The following is a 16,560-nucleotide window of genomic DNA, read 5'->3' on the forward strand; positions in this document are numbered from 1 at the left end:
TACTAGAAATTCTATCAAACGCTTATATGTATGGAAACTACAGATGTGTGTTTGAAAATAACATATAATAAATAATGAAACATATGATTTGAAACTAATTAATATATACAACCGATAAAGGTAATAAATTGTGCATATTGAAAATGTATGAAAAACATTAAAATGAAACTTTGGTTGAGTGATAAATTTAAAGTTTTACTAATTTAATTGGTGTGGGTCCACCATATACATATTTTTATTGATTTTTTTCTAAAATAAAAAAGACTAAAGTATCCTTAAATAATATAATTTATTTTAATGACAAAAGAACATTTCAGTAATTTTTTTAACCAAGTTAGTGTCAGGTTGACTCGTGACACCAACTCAGTTTGGGTCTTAAATAATAGTATAAATATATAATTGATGGAGGTTATAAAATATGCACAATACAATTAAATAGTAAATATTATATTAAAATAAAGTTTAGTTCAGTTGTAAAATTAATGTTTTACTGAAGTAAATAGCATGAGTTTAGATCCTAGCTCTTCGATGAAAAGACTTTTCAACAACTAGAATCATCTCAGAACTTTTTCGATGCTGATTGAAAAGTCTTGCTCAATGATCTTTTACAGGAATCTCTGGCTTCAGAATTAGCTTTTCTTTTCTCTTTCCCTACCTCTTCAGCTTTACAAGCTTGCTCAACAAGTACCACGAACTCTTTAATTTCAAGTATACTAACCATCAATTTAATGTCTTCATTTAAACCGTCTTCGAATCTTTTACACATGATAGCTTCGGTTGAAACACATTCACGAGCATATCGACTAAGTCTCACAAATTTCCGCTCGTACTCGGTTATAGTCATACGACCCTGTTTCAATTTCAGAAATTCTTTACGTTTCTGGTCAATAAATCTCTGGCTGATGTATTTCTTACGGAACTCCACTTGAAAGAATTCCCAAGTCACTATCTCTTTCGAGACTACTGATACTAGTGTATTCCACCAGTGATATGTAGTGTCTCGTAATAAAGATATGGCACACTTTAAACATTCATCCGGAGTACATGATAACTCGTCGAACAAACGGATAGTATCATCGAGCCACAACTCGGCCCGTTCAGCATCATCATCATCATTAGCTTTAAACTCTTCATCCCGATGTTTTCTGATTTTATCTACAGGAGGCCTGTTAAATCTCATTGGGTCAATCATCGAAGGTACCACAGGTATCGGAGATGGATTATTCGAGGGTGGAGGTTGTTGTACAGCCGGATTAGTCCGGATATACTGAGTACACCATTCGTTCATCATTTGATAAAAGGCTTGCTTAGCCTCCCCCTCATGGCTACTCGAGATAGGTCGAGATTCAACTGGTGAGTCCCAAGAGCAGGAGTAGGCGCTACGCTCTCGACATCATCAGCTACAGCTCTATCGGGATCCATTTACTATATGAAAGCACATTTTCAAATGTCAGAAGTCATCACACTATCGCAATATAAAATATGGCATGTATGGCTAAACTCACACACGCTACGTTAGTCTTAGAATCGACTAAACCATAGCTCTGATACCAATAAAATTTAACACCCCTAGCCCGTATCCGTCGCCGAACTAGGGTTACGAGGCATTAGTTAACTAAAAACACAATTCCGAATAATTATATAATCAAAACATGCATTTTTTTATACTATATTGTGGACATATCAAGGCAAAGTTATATGATGTTCGGACATAATCTAATAACCTTTAAAGTCAAATCATATATAATATCTTGACTATATTCTATAATAAAAAAAATTCAAATAATCATTCATTCATAGTACTTAACATGTTAACTAAAACAAATTCGCACCACAACCAAGTATAGCTAAATTCAAACTTAGTATTTAATCCATATACGCAGCATATTTATCCATTCTCAATTTCAAATACCGAATATAACCATAACAAACCAATATGTTTATGACCAATTTCTTCACACCATAACCTAATCATTAATCAACTTCAATGCACAAATTTATATCACTATCAAACCATTTCCAGCACATATATCATAGTGTTATAACAAAACAGTTTAATCTGTAATCAAAGATGATCGAAACTAAACTTAGAAGTAAAGCCATTTTCGCATGGCTCAAATTATACATACCCAAACTTGAACAAAATACATATTAGCCTATACATGCCATAAGTTTGAAAATAGACTTTTAAAAGTATCGAAAGTTGACAATAGTGTAGATGACTTCGATAACGATCCCTGAGCTCGTAACTTACAACCAAAATCTATAAAACAGAGTAGCAAAAACACACAGAGTAAGCTAACTTAGCTTAGTAAGCCTTAAGCAAAATAACATCTCACTGAATAATCAAAACATTCAAACTAACCAAATTATATAAATAATGTTATATTTTAACATATTAAGATACCTTGGCCGAATGTTCAAAAAAAATCAATTATATAACAGCACATAAATGTTTCCTATATAGTCGATTATACAAGATCAATTATATCATCACATAGACACTTACATATAGGGCCGAATACACAAAATTTATTATATTATCACATGTGGCCTAATATATAAAAGTTAAATAAAATATCACATGTAACTTATAGTTCAAATTCAAAAGAACATCACATATGGCCGAATATGCATATTTAAGATAACTCCACATATATCTGAGTATACAATTTCAATAGAAGTTCACATGTAATCGAATACTAAAATTCAATCTAACCTCACATGCAGCCGAATATACAAGTTCAATATAAGCTTACATGTACTTACCTATGTGGCCAAACATATACAAGGTAATTTATCTCAATTTCACTTGCTCGATATCCACAATAATTTGAAATCTTATAATCACAGACTTGTAAACAAATCACCGGTATAAAACCTGCTAGGCATAAGCCTGAATCACACACTGGCAGAAGGCCTACTAGACCCAAGGTCTGATATTTATTCACCGGCAATAAGCCTGCTAGGCACGAAGCCCGATCAATGTCACCAACACAAATCTAGCTAGGCTTAAAGCCTGAATATCCCAATTATAGAATCATTCCACAACATTTCATATATCGAATAGTCCAATATTCCATGTAACACATACACACTTCCAGGGATTTTAAATCAGTCGAATAAAACTCAACCACAGTAAATCATTGATATATCACATTCGGCTAACATAATAATAGACTATAAAATTTGTAACATGATAGTAAAGCATTCTATGTTTAAAATAAACCATGTTTAATTGCTTAAAGACTTACCTCGGATATCGACGGATGTTACAAAACGGTTATTCGATTATTTTTGCTTTTCCCCGATCCAAGTCCGGTTTCCTTCGTTCTTGATCTATATAATTTCAAATTAACCTTATTTAAACAAAATTTTATTCAATTTAATCTAACAACATATAAATGGGTAAATTACCATTTTACCCCTAATATTTCATACTTTTACAAATTAGTCCTAATTGCACAAAACACAAAATACACAAAATCTCACAACAATATAGTTGGGCCGAATTTTCCATATAACCATACCAGTCCATATATTTCATCTATTTCACATTTTAATCCCTCAATTTATTATTTTTTCAATTTTAGTCCTAATAACCCAAAATCATCAAAAACTCCAATACAAAACATGTTAATCTAAAACATATTTTTGATATTTCATCATCAAACATCACAAACACAAATATTCATCAGTGGTATAACACAAAATATTCACCGAAATCAAAAATTCAAACATGGGTCGAGTAGTATTCGAAGCAACGATCTTAAAAACATAAAAATTATCAAAAACCGAGTTAATTACATACCTTAATTGAGCTTAATAAGTTGCCAAACCCTTAAAGCTTTCTTTTCTTTCTAATTTTCTTTAATTTCATTAATAACAAAGTACATGCATGGTTGTTTTTATTTTATGTTATAATATATACATATTATTACTTATAATATAACTTTAATTATTTTAATATTATTTCCACCCACTAACTAGTGACCGAATGTGTCCATGCCAATTTCAATGGTATAATTGCATTATAAGTACCCCACATTAAAAGAACAAAGCAATTAGACACTTTAACAATTAGCATGCAAATTTTACATTTTTTGCGATTAAACCCTTTTTATTTAATTAAGCACACAAACAATCAAATTTTCATACGAAATTTTCACACATGCAAATTCACATATAATAAACACGAAAAATAATATTTAAATATTTTTCTAACTCGAATTTGTGGTCCCGAAACCACCATTCTGATTAGGGTCTAAATCGGACTGTTACATGAGCACTATAAAACAGAGAAAATAAAACTTAGTAAGAATTTAATGCTTAGTAAGTTCGTATAATAGGAATTAAACTTACCAATCATACTCATTTAAATAAGCATAACAATATCATGCTCCCAAACAAATTAACAAATTTGCCTAATCACATATACTCAAATAAATAAGTTAGTCACATAATTCACATATACATTAAGTAAGCATAGATGAGCTCATCATGTTACAAACTTTCAAGTATTTTGGGAACATTCGAGATATAATTCATTTAATCTCATAGTTTCTCATTTTAGGAATTTTTCCATTGAATAATTGAAATTTCGATGAATGCTCAGGTAGTACACACAAGGTGTACGAAACTATAAACCGTCAACTCATAATCAGGGGTACCCATTAGGGCACTTAATCAGGGAGCACACTCTCAAGCCACATATCAATGTGCTCAGATGGGCCATGTAACAGGACACTTATCCGGGCTAAACATAAAACTCATAAGAGTTTTATTTAGGGAGCTCATAGAGCTTAACAAATAACTCCGAAGAGTTAATATCAGAGAGCACCGGATAAGGTAACAGGAAGTTCAAGCGAGCCGTGTCAAGAAGCCCATAAGAGCTTATATCAGGACACTCATGTAGAGCTGCATTTGTGTCCACAATATATGCTGTATCACAACCGATCAAATCATGTAATAGGACGCTCACAAAGAGTTGCGGTAATGTGCAACACATGTAAAATCACTACCGATCAAGATGCATGCGGGAACTATATAACAGGATGCTCGAGAGGGCTATGACAAGATTGCTCATCCAAGCTATATTCTATCCGCAACATATGCAGGACTACAACCTGTCGGGAAATCTTGTATCCATCGAATTTCATTTATTCAAATGGGACTTAAAGTTTAACAGGTATTATCAGATATGTGAATACTTTCATATACATGACTATAATAATCACATACATGCTGTACAGGCCCAAATTTGCCGGGGCCCATACACATGCAATAACCAAATTAATAAACAATTAAGCCTAAAATACAATGTCCATTTACAGCGAATTAAGCCCCAAATACAAGACCCAAACCCAATTCCTAAATGAATTAAACATCTCAGTCCAATCACAAATAAACCCAATGGCCCAACAATAAACCTAGCCCGAAAGGACCCAAAACCAAAACATGTTCAGGAAACCCTAGGGCTTTAGCTAGGTGCCGCAACAGCCTATGCACTGCCTTCGTACGGCCTCCGCACCTCTACGTCAATCTTTGTACTCTAGTGCCTGCGAAAACAACAACAAAACAGCAAAGCAAAGAAAAGCAAGAAAAATATTGTATTTCTTTTTTCCTTTTCAGTTATAAAAGAGCAATGAAAAAAATGTAATGGATGCGGACCATACAGAAAGAAATCAATATACAAAAATACAGCAATCAAAAGAGAACAAAGTTTTTTTTTCTAAAGGTGGTTCTTTTTTCTGTTCTTTGCTCTACCCTTTTTTATTCTTTATTTTCTATCTTTATTTTTTTGAAAAGAGGCATAAAATAAAAATAAATCAACTTACCCGTCGATTGATCTTCCATCGTCGTCGGAGGTCACTGCCGACGTTTGAATACCTTGAAACCTCTTAGGGTTCTACTGAGGATTCAAAAGATGATGGAGGCCTAGTTTTTTTTCTTTCTCGTGTAATATCTTCTTTTGATCTTAAAGCAAAACTTTTTCTTTAAAAAAGAAGGGTTTTTAAAAAAGGAGCCACCGCGCATGCTCGCTGGTGTCCAGGACGGAGGAGAAGGGAGGGAGAGAGTAGAGAGAACTCTCTAAATTTTTTTTAAAAAAAAAACCAAGTATAGAATGAAATTTTAAGAAAATTTTGGCTTTTATAAAGTATTGAAACGACGCCATCTTGGGCCCTAATTCCAATGGCCAAAACAAAGCCGTTTAAAGCTTTGACTCGCGCCTGAACTCGACCCGCTCCCAATGATCCGCTTGTTTTTAACAAATGGGATATTTGCGCTCCTGGCACTTCCGCATTTTTAATTTCTTTTAGTTTAATCCTTTTTTGTTTTTTTATTTTTTTTAATTTCGGCCGCTGATTATTTTCATGCTTCAATTTAGTCCCTAATTCGTGGATCCGTGGAGGAAATGACACATGTCTTGGGCATTTAGCCCTCGCTAGTTCTAGCGCATTTGATTCAAATCCTTATTAACCCCTTTTTTATTATTTTGCAATATGTACCTTGAATTTCCTTTCAAATTCAATTTCGTCCTTAGTCCTTTTAATTGATTTATTTTCATTTTCATTTTCTTGTTTCTAAAGAATGTTTTATTTAATGTTCTATTTTTTATTTTATTTGTTTATTTCTAATTAAAACTTTTATTAGTTCTATTTATTCATTTGTCTATTATTTCTTTTGATCGGCACTTATTATTATTATTATTATTACTATTATTATTATTATTATTATTATTATTATTATTATTATTATCTTTTTAAACTATTTTATTTAACACTTCCTTATTCTTTTATTTACTTATTTTCAAATTCTTTTAAGTCGCTTTATTTGTTTTTTATTTATTCTTATTTATTCACCTATTTTTCTTTCTACTATTTATTTAGAAAAATTCCAATCCTTTTATCTTCACATATATTATTTATTTTATTGTTACTTGTTTTAAATTTTCTTTCATATATTATTATTTTAAAATTTCATATTGTTTTATCTTAAACCATTTGATAGAGTATTTATTTTAAATTATTTTGTTATATACCTTTTTTAAATTGTTTTATACATTATTTGCTTTAAGTTGCTATATATGTTATTATTTTAAACTGTATTTATGTTGGCTATTTTAAATTTTTTACATATTATCTATTTCGTTTTCTTTGGTTATTAATATTGAAATAATATACATTGTTTGAATATTGCCATTACATGCTCTAGAATTTATTCATTAACATCCTCCATTTATTGACATCTATTAACATCTAGCTCGTGTATTATTACTCCGTGCTCCACATTGCTTTTTATGTTATTTCGAGCAAATCGCATCGCATATTAAGCTTTAATGTTTATCCAATATAGGTCGCTTTATTCTACTCAATAAAATAAATGCACATCGTTAAATGATATATTTGCTATTATTCAAAAAAGAAAAAATTTTCAAAATAAGGTAATATTTCGTATTTTAGAAATTCGAGAGATCGTGCCTTAACGTACTGGGTTTCGATCTTTTCTCATTTGATCCAAATGACCGAATATCCTTTTAAAATTAAAATGCACGAGTTTTGAAAATCAAAAGACAAGTTTATTCTCGAGGGTTTAAAATGTTGCGTCGTAACGTACTAGATGTAGCATTTCATTACTTTGGGACAAGAAGATCATTAGTGACTATTTCGATTTATTCAAGCAAATTCTTCGATAAAAAATCAACATTAAAAAGGAGAGGATCGTATTTTTTAATTCTTTTCGGGTTTTCAACTTTCAACGTTAAGACATTAATTAATCAATTAGGTACCAATTTTGGGCGTTACGAGGGTGTTAATCCTTCCTCGTACGTAACCGGCTCTCGAATTCGTTTTCTTGAATTTCGTAGACCAAAACTGTTGTTTTAGTAAATTAAAATATTTTATTAAAGGATCAATCATAAGGTGACCCGATCATACCTCATAAAAAGGATTGGTGGCGACTCCCATTTACTGTTTTTCAAACATAAGAAAAAATGGTTTTGACACATGCAATTCAAATTAACACATATAAATTCATAATTTAGTTACACGAACTTACCTCGACACTTGTTTGTGTATGAAAATCTACTAATCTAAAACTTTTTCTTTTCTTTGATTTAGCTTCGAATTTGAGTTGTCTGGATTTATATAAATGAATTTAATCATCAATTTATCACATTTTGTATTCAATTGGATTCAATTTACACACTAGGAAAAATTACCATTTTACCCCTAAACTTTTTATAAATTCTAATTTCGTCCCTAAGCTCAGAAAATGAAATTCATGCAATTTAATCCTTATTCCAAGCCAAATCAGAATTTTCATATAACATTTACAGCACATGTATTTCACAAAATTTAGAATTTTTCACAACTTTTACTTCTTTGCAATTTAGTCCCTAAGTCATAATTTCATCAAAATTCTCTTCGTAAAAGTTGTTTATCTATCAAAAACCTTTCGTTTTCTACCATAAAATTCAAATTTTCAAAATATTCATCCATTGAAAAACTTTTTTACTATAATAACTTTTCAAATTAATCCCCAAAATATACTATGATAACTTTCAAATTAATCCCCAAAATAGATTGATTAGATTATCTCGATCTCAAAAATATAAAAATTACTAAGAACAAGAAAAGATACCTAATCAAGCTTGATTAGTTTCCTTTCTCTCTCCTAGGGTTTCCGTGCAAATTTTGGGGAAGATGATGAAAAATAAGATGATATTTTTTGTTATCATCTTTTAATTATTTTGATTTCCAATTTAGTCCTTAACCTTTTCTAATTTTTCCATGGATGAATCACCAAAAATATCTACTAACTTTTCTTTAATAGTCTAATTACCATATAAGGACCTCAATTTTTGAATTCCATAGCTATTTGATCCTTCTAGCTACTATCCATAGCTATTTGATCCTTCTAGCTACTAGAATTCAACTTTTTCATTTTATGCAATTTGATCCTTTCCATAATTAAACACATAATCGGTAAAATTTTCTTATCAGAATTTTCATATAACATTCCTATCATAATGTAGACCATGCAATAATATTAACATAAAATTTCTTTCTGGCTCAGATTTGTGGTCCCGAAACCATTATTTCGATTTCATTGAAATTGGGTTGTTACACCTAATGTTTGCCTATTTAAACAACTTTATAACCTCATAAGAGAGGTTGGACGTGATAAAACAATTTTATTTCGTTTTCAATTTTAGTTTTCTTTTTATGTTCCTGTAGTTGGAATCTTTTCTATTTTGATGTGAAGACGATTACGAACTGAGATTACTCCAGACTAGAGCTGAGCATGGGCCGGGCCGGGGGCCCGTCCAAAAAATGGGACTGTTCAGGTAAAAATATAGGCCCGAAAAATAGGTTTGGACAAAAAACGAGGCCCGTTTAAAAATGGATCGGGCCTTAGGTAAAATTTTTTTGGCCCAAGCCCGGCCCGGCCTGAATTATATATTAAATGTTTTATTTTATTTTTTATCAATTTAACTTTTTAACTTTACCTTTACCCTTTATTTTGCTCAGCTTTCCTGCCTTTCTCTTCCTCCGAATAAGCCATTTCCAAAAAATCCCTAACTCACAACACCACCTCCACCGATCCCTACTCCCTAGTTAGCTCAGCTCAGGCCAAAATGGAAGAAAATTTTCATTTGTTAAGTCGCTTCCGAGCTTGATGTCGAAGCTCAGCTCAGCTCAGGCCAAAATCGAAGCTCTCTCTCATTTCTCTTGTTAAAGCTCTCTCTCATTCCTCTCGGCTCTAGCTTCTTCATTTGCTGTCTCGGAACTCCCCACTAGTTGTAACTGTAAGCTTCTTCTTCATTTACCACAACTTGAATATTATTTGTAGGCTGTAGTTTAACTTTTTTTTCTTATTCTTCTTCATTTGCGGTCTGTAGCTTTATTTTTACCTTATTCTGATTTTGGTTTTTCTGCTATTTTGTTTATAGGTTTTGTGGTTTTTCTTATTCTGGTTTTTCTGCTACTGTGTTTATAGTTTTTGTGGTTTTTCTTATTCTGGTTTTTCTTCTATTGGGTTTTTCTGCTATTGTGTTTATAGTTTTTGTAGGTCTTCTTATTCTGGTTTTTCTGCTATTGCTGTCTCTAGCTTTCGTAATTCATCCAATAAATAATTTCAAAAAAATTAAATCGGTAAAAAATTTGACACTTTTTTTAATCAAAGTTGAATAAATGGATATTTAAGTTAAATTTGGACTCGAGAAATAGTGGCTTATGTTTTAATGCTTCATGCTCTATAATTTCTAAAGTCAACTTTTCATTAATCTTAATTAATAAAGTTGGATTCCATATTTAATTAGGGCCTGAAAATTAAATTTAGACTTAATTCCAAAAAGTAAGCACCAATATAAAATTATTTAATTTAATTGTCATTATAAGGTTATTTTTTACTAAATTCAAGACAAAAATCATTATAAGGTTCTTTTTTTTACTAAATTCGAAGACAAAAATCATACCTGATTTGAGCATATTTTTATTATTTTCTTTTTTATGATAAATCTTAAAATTGCATATAAATTTATCATTAAACAAAGCAATTGAATTTGGCAGTGGGATTTATCTCGTCTCAACTCTCAAGTTAACATGTCAGCTTTTAAAAATTTCAAGAAATTTTAGTTTGAGTCATTATTCTACAAACCTCAGTGATCGAACTGATGAAAACACGTGTATTTTCAAAAGATTTATGTTTACTACTTATGATGATGCATCTCTCATTTTCACAGCATGGTTTATATGCTCTTTATTTGTCTTTTATTATGTTTTCAATTTGTGTAGTGTTTTAAGAATTGTTTTAGTATCATTTTTATTTGTTTCTTGTTTTAATATTTATTTTATGTTTTTAAATGTATTTGATTTATTACATTTTAAAATTTTTATTTAATAAAAAAGCTAAAAAATATTACAAATTGCCTTATTCACTTGCAAATACCACACTTAATTATATATATTTTATTTACATGATTTTTACTCTAAACGTTTGCACGTTTAGAGGTGGTTATACTCCCCACTAATGGCAACATCACATTAAATCTTTGAGTCGACGCATTCCAATCTTGTGTAATAGACTTTCAAACGTTAAAGTTGACAATGCCTTGGTAAAAAGATCTATTAAATTATCACTAGAACAAATTTGTTGAAATTCTATATCACTATTTTTTCTCAATATCATGAGTGAAGAATAATTTTGGTGAAATATGTTTCGTTCTATTACCTGTGATGTAACCATCCTTCAATTGAGCTATATATGTTGCATTGTCTTCATATAAGATAGTTAGCATCTTTTCTTGTAAAGAAAATTTACATATCTTCTGGATATATTGGGTCAATAACCTTAGCCAAACACACTCTCGACTTGCCTCATGCATTGCAATTATTTCTACATGATTTAAGGAGGTAGCAACTAATTTATGCTTTGTTGAACACCATGATATGGCAGTACCTCCACATATAAATAAATATCTCATTTGAGATCGACCTTTATGTAACGCCCCAAGTTTTAATTTATGTTTTGATTAAATATGACACAAGTGTGTATCTACTTCAGTGGTTAAGTGTTCTGGGTGTGTGTGTGTGAGGTCCCAAGTTCAATCCTTAGCTTGGGAAAATTTTATATTTTTAAGACTAAAGCCCTATCCCTAGTTAATAGGCTTATATTTATTGTTTGCGAAAACATATCAGAATGGACCTGCTAGTTTGGTGGTTAAGTGGAGTGTTGGAGTAATGGAGGTCTGGTGTTCAAATCTCAATGGAAACGATGAGTGTAATATCTTTTTGCTTCTGGATGTACTAGGTGTGTGAAAGAGTTTGAGGGGAGGTGAAATTCGGATAGTGGGCAGTTGTTGAGAGGACATTGTGGGGGTAGTGGATTGGAGGTTAAATTCATCTTCTGACATTTCGTTTTCTTCCAACTCTGCCAAAATTTTTTCCCCTTTTTGCCGAAATTTGCCTTTCTCTTTCTTTTCTATTCTCAATTTCGTTTCCAACTCGTATTGGTTGCACAGCGTAGTCACGCATTCGGTAAGTTTTGGTCTTCGTTTAGCCTTAAATTGTTCTTTCTCTGAATATTGATTAAGAGGGGTTTTGGTTGGTTTTTAGGTGGTGGTCGAGGGGCTAGAGACCAGCCATTACAGTATTAAGAGTGCGAAGTTCTTCGTCTTGATCAAAGGTGAGGTTTTTATAGAGTATCTATGGTCAGTATCGTTATGTTTTTGTTTGAAAGATGATTTAAGTGACTGAAATTGGGCTTTGGATTGTCGATTTTAGGTACTGGAGTGTTTGGGACTGTTTAGGTATCAATATCGACACAGATGTGTACTCGAAAACATAGAAAACGAGAATCGACGAAAGCCAAAAAATAATTCTGTCGACGCCACACGGGGGTGTGGTTTCCCGTGAGGTAGGCCGTGTGGCAGTACACGGGCATGTGATCAATGAATAAGGCCGTGCGCTACAAACACGGGCACATGACACGGCCGTGTAATGACCAGTGAGGTCATGTGCGAAACACGGGCTTGACCTATAGGGCTGTGTAGGACACACGGGCGTATGAGCTCACACGGGTGTGTGGGATTTTGGGCCAGGCCGTGTGGATCCAATTTGGGCCATGTGGGCCACATGGGCGTGTAAGCCCATTTTTCTGAAAATAATCTATAAGGTCACATGGGTCGCCTGAGTCGACTGTGACCTACCTGGGGTCGGTAAGCATTACTTAGACCCCTGATTTTGTGATCTGGTTATGTGATGTACGTAGTAAGCATGTTACTCTTAGCATGTGTATTTGATCGATTGTATGATCTGTTAAGTTGCATTATAGCATGCCATATTGTATGTTTGCCTTGCATCGGCCTGGGTTGTTATTATTTGGAGGAAGTATCTGAAAGACTCCTGAGCCTGATATCTGGCAGCTCAGCTATATTATCATGTTTATGTGTCGCATTTTGGTACAGTATGGTGTGTAGGGATAGGTGAGTTGATTATATCCCCACATAGTGTGTAGGGCTGGATGAAGATGGTGTGTAGAGGCTGGTGGGTAGGATTCTGATATCCTGATCTGTATTCTGTATCTGAGTGGGCTAAGGCCCATACTGATTCTGTAATGGGCTCTGGTCCAAACTGTATATACATGATTGATTTTCTGATATTATGCTTTGCGCACGTATTCTGTGGGAATTACACACAGAGTTTGCAAAAACTCACCCCTTTCTGTTTGATCTGTTCAGGTAATCCCCAGCATTAGACGGATCGGAGTAGTGAAGGACTCGCCAGTGACCACTGCTACTGCTATATGACAAATTTACGGTTTCTTCTTATCATTGTTTTAATTTTTATTTTGGGAAAATTTTGATGTAATAATGGCCATTACGGGTTTTATCACTATAAAAGCACGACGTTTTCTAGAAATTAAAGTTTCCTAGAAACGAATAGTTTTCCTTTTAAAAATAAAAGTTCACAAGCTTTCGCGTAATAGAAATGTTTTAAATGCAAATCAATTAGTCCAGGTTTTTCTTGAACTAGGTAAAAGATAATAACTGGAACGGTTTTAAGATCAATGTGTTTACAAAAACACTCTCATGTGACATCGCTAGATTCGGCCATAACGTGCAGGTCGGGTTTAGGGTGTTACACTTTATGTGGATCCGATAAATACCCAGCATTAAGATAGCCAACTAATAGAGATTTTAAATCATTTGAATAAAATAACCTCATATTAATGGTCCCTCTGAGATATCTAATGTAACACCCCAGTTTTGGCGAGGTCTGTAACATTCCGAAATAGGGCCTAAACGGAACAGTGGTTGTGAAACAACAAATTCAGGGTAGAAAAAAAAATTATTTTATTATTATTTTGAGGTTCATGGTATGATTACATGATTGTGCGAAAATTTCGTGATAAAATTCTATGCATAAAGTGCTTAAATTGAGGTTAGGGACTAAATCGAATAATTTTCAAAACTTGCATTCTAGAAGTTTTAGTATGAAATTATTTTGGAATATTAATTAGGAGATCTTAAATGGTAATTTGACCAATTTTAAGTTCATGGACAAAATTAGGACATGGAAGGAATTTTTGAAAGTTTAGTAAGGAGGGTATTTTGGTCATTTGGTTATTAACATTAATAAAAGATAAAAGATGATAAAATTGTATCATCTTCTTCAAGTTACCAGCCGAACCTTACCTCTCTCCATAGCTGGGGTTTCTTCAACTTTCAAGCTTCATAGTAAGTGATTCCAAGCCCGCTTTTAATGATCTTTACGTTTTGAAGTCCCGTAGCTCGATAAAGCTTATGCTAGCAATAATTTAAGTTAGGAATCAAATTTGGAAAAATACCCATAGGTGAAATTTGTGTATTTTGATGTTTTATGATGGAATATGAGGTTTTAAATTATGTTAGACAACTTGTGCTACTTGGTTTTAAGTGAAAACGAGTAAAAGGCTCAATCGGTAAAAATACCTAATAGTCATAAGTACATGTTAGTGTGTGAATTTGATGTTGTCATAGAAGGAAAAATGATCAGCATGTCATAAAACATAAGAAAGTAGGATGAAGTTTAATTTACGAGCCTTGGGGAAAAAGTGCAAATATGTGAAAGTTTAGGGGCAAAATGTAATTTTGCCAAAGTTTGAGTAAAGGGTTGTTTTGATAAATGTTGATATTAAATAAGCTAAATTTGCTATTATAGATCAAGAAGAGCGAAATTGGAGTAGATCGGGAAAAGAAAAGTAAAGGACTAAATTGTAAAGTTTAGTCACATTTTGTATCGAGGTAAGTTTACAAGAAATAAATGAAATATTATTTTATTTTACATTATTATTGTCAATTTCAGCATTTATATATTTATGTTATGAAAATATTTAAAGTCGAATTTAAGGTGAAGTGACAGAGGAAAAGTGTTAGAAAGCCGGTTGAACCCTAGGAATGTTAGGATATTAGGGTTGACAGATGTAATAGAAATGAGCCATGTAAGCCCATATTAGAAATATGGCTTTGGAGACAGGATTGAGCCATGTATGTCCATATTATATATGGCATTGGAGACAGAATAATTCATGTAAGTCCATGTCAAAGACATGGCATTGGCGAGATAATATTGATAGACAGAAGCGACCCTAGTATCCTTAGTATTCCGAGTGGTTCAACGGGTCAGGATACGAGTTAAATTACAGTGAATTAACAGCAAAGGAAAAGTAGATTATATTTATGAAAAGGAAAGGTCGTAAGAAAGAAGGTAAGGGAATAAAGAAGAAGATAGAAATTGAGAAGTAAAGAAATTTATGATGTTAGATGATATTATGCATAATTATCCATTATGTTGAATGTTGTGATTTATTTGCTTGTAAGCTTACTAAGCCTAGTGCTTAATCTCTTTATTTTCTTCTTCTTATAGTACTTATCTAGCCACTCGGGGATCGAAGGAAACGTCGGAGGCCGATCACACTATCAAAGAAATAACTCGGTATAATTAGATGTTTTGTTTTGTGTATGGCATGTATAGAAACTTAGCTACTTTTGGTATAATATAAACAATGAATGATGTGTAAATACTTGCTAGTGATTAGCTAATAAAAATGGCCGATGATATGCATGTTTATTAATATGTATGATTGAATGGTGATTATCACATGAAAATTATGAAAAATGTGAAAGTAACCTAAAAACAGATTCAAGTAACAGAAATGACGTAACTTTGAAAAATCACTAAAAATTGTAGAAACATAGTTTAAAGATGAATAATATATGAAATTAAAGCTTATTATGTCTATTTTCTTATGGAATAAGAAAAACAGGTAAAGGTGTTATATTTTATGATATATTTGAGTTTTAGTGAAATAGGGTCAGAGCAATTTTTGGATCCCCTGTTTCAACTTTGGAAATTCACCATAAATTGTACAAAACTAATTAGAAGGTATAATTTATATTTTTATAATCCTTGTTGAGTCTAGTTTTAATAAAAACAAACGACTTAGTGATATGAATTTTGTACAGGGAGAAACATGGTTCGTAATAAGAAGAGGTTAGTGTAGTCGAGTTTTGAAATAGGGGAAACTTTAACTAATAAACTGTACTAATTGGCCAAGTCAAAAATCTATGAAAAATATTAGTAGATAGATATATGAGTCTAGTTTCAGGAAAAATTTACGGATCTTAATTTTGAGTTTCGGAACTCAAGATATAAATTTTTAGGCGACTACGACGCAGAATGGCAGCACATTCCGAAATGCTTAAATAAACAATTTAAAACTATTTAAGTGATAGATTAAGTTTAGTAATGCCTCGTGCTCGATTCTGACAACAGTCTCGGGTAAGGAGTGTTACAAGGTTGAGGTTTTGGTGGATAATTGTAAAATAATTTGTTCAGCGAAGTGTTATCTATCCAAAATTTCTCTTCTAACGTATAGATTGGGTGTATAGAAATCGTTTGGATTATTAGTAAAGATTTATTTTAGAATGCTTTGCTATGAGAAGAGGAAGATTTTAGAAAATAAAAAGGGTAATTATGATTTGAGTTAATGCCAAAGGTATATCGCGTCCTGTTT

The 16,560-nt window shown here is 32.2% G+C and overlaps 1 long non-coding RNA gene across 1 annotated transcript; it reads left to right on the forward strand.

Moving 5' to 3' along the window:
* Positions 1-14,737: 14,737 nt before the first annotated feature.
* Positions 14,738-15,618, forward strand: LOC128283766 (uncharacterized). The gene is made up of 2 exons (XR_008274177.1): positions 14,738-14,788; positions 15,411-15,618. It is a non-coding gene; the product is annotated as an uncharacterized LOC128283766 (long non-coding RNA).
* The last annotated feature ends 942 nt before the right edge of the window (positions 15,619-16,560 follow it).

The sequence above is a fragment of the Gossypium arboreum genome, chromosome 11, assembly GCF_025698485.1.
Source record: "Gossypium arboreum isolate Shixiya-1 chromosome 11, ASM2569848v2, whole genome shotgun sequence".
NCBI classification, from domain to species: Eukaryota; Viridiplantae; Streptophyta; class Magnoliopsida; order Malvales; family Malvaceae; genus Gossypium; species Gossypium arboreum.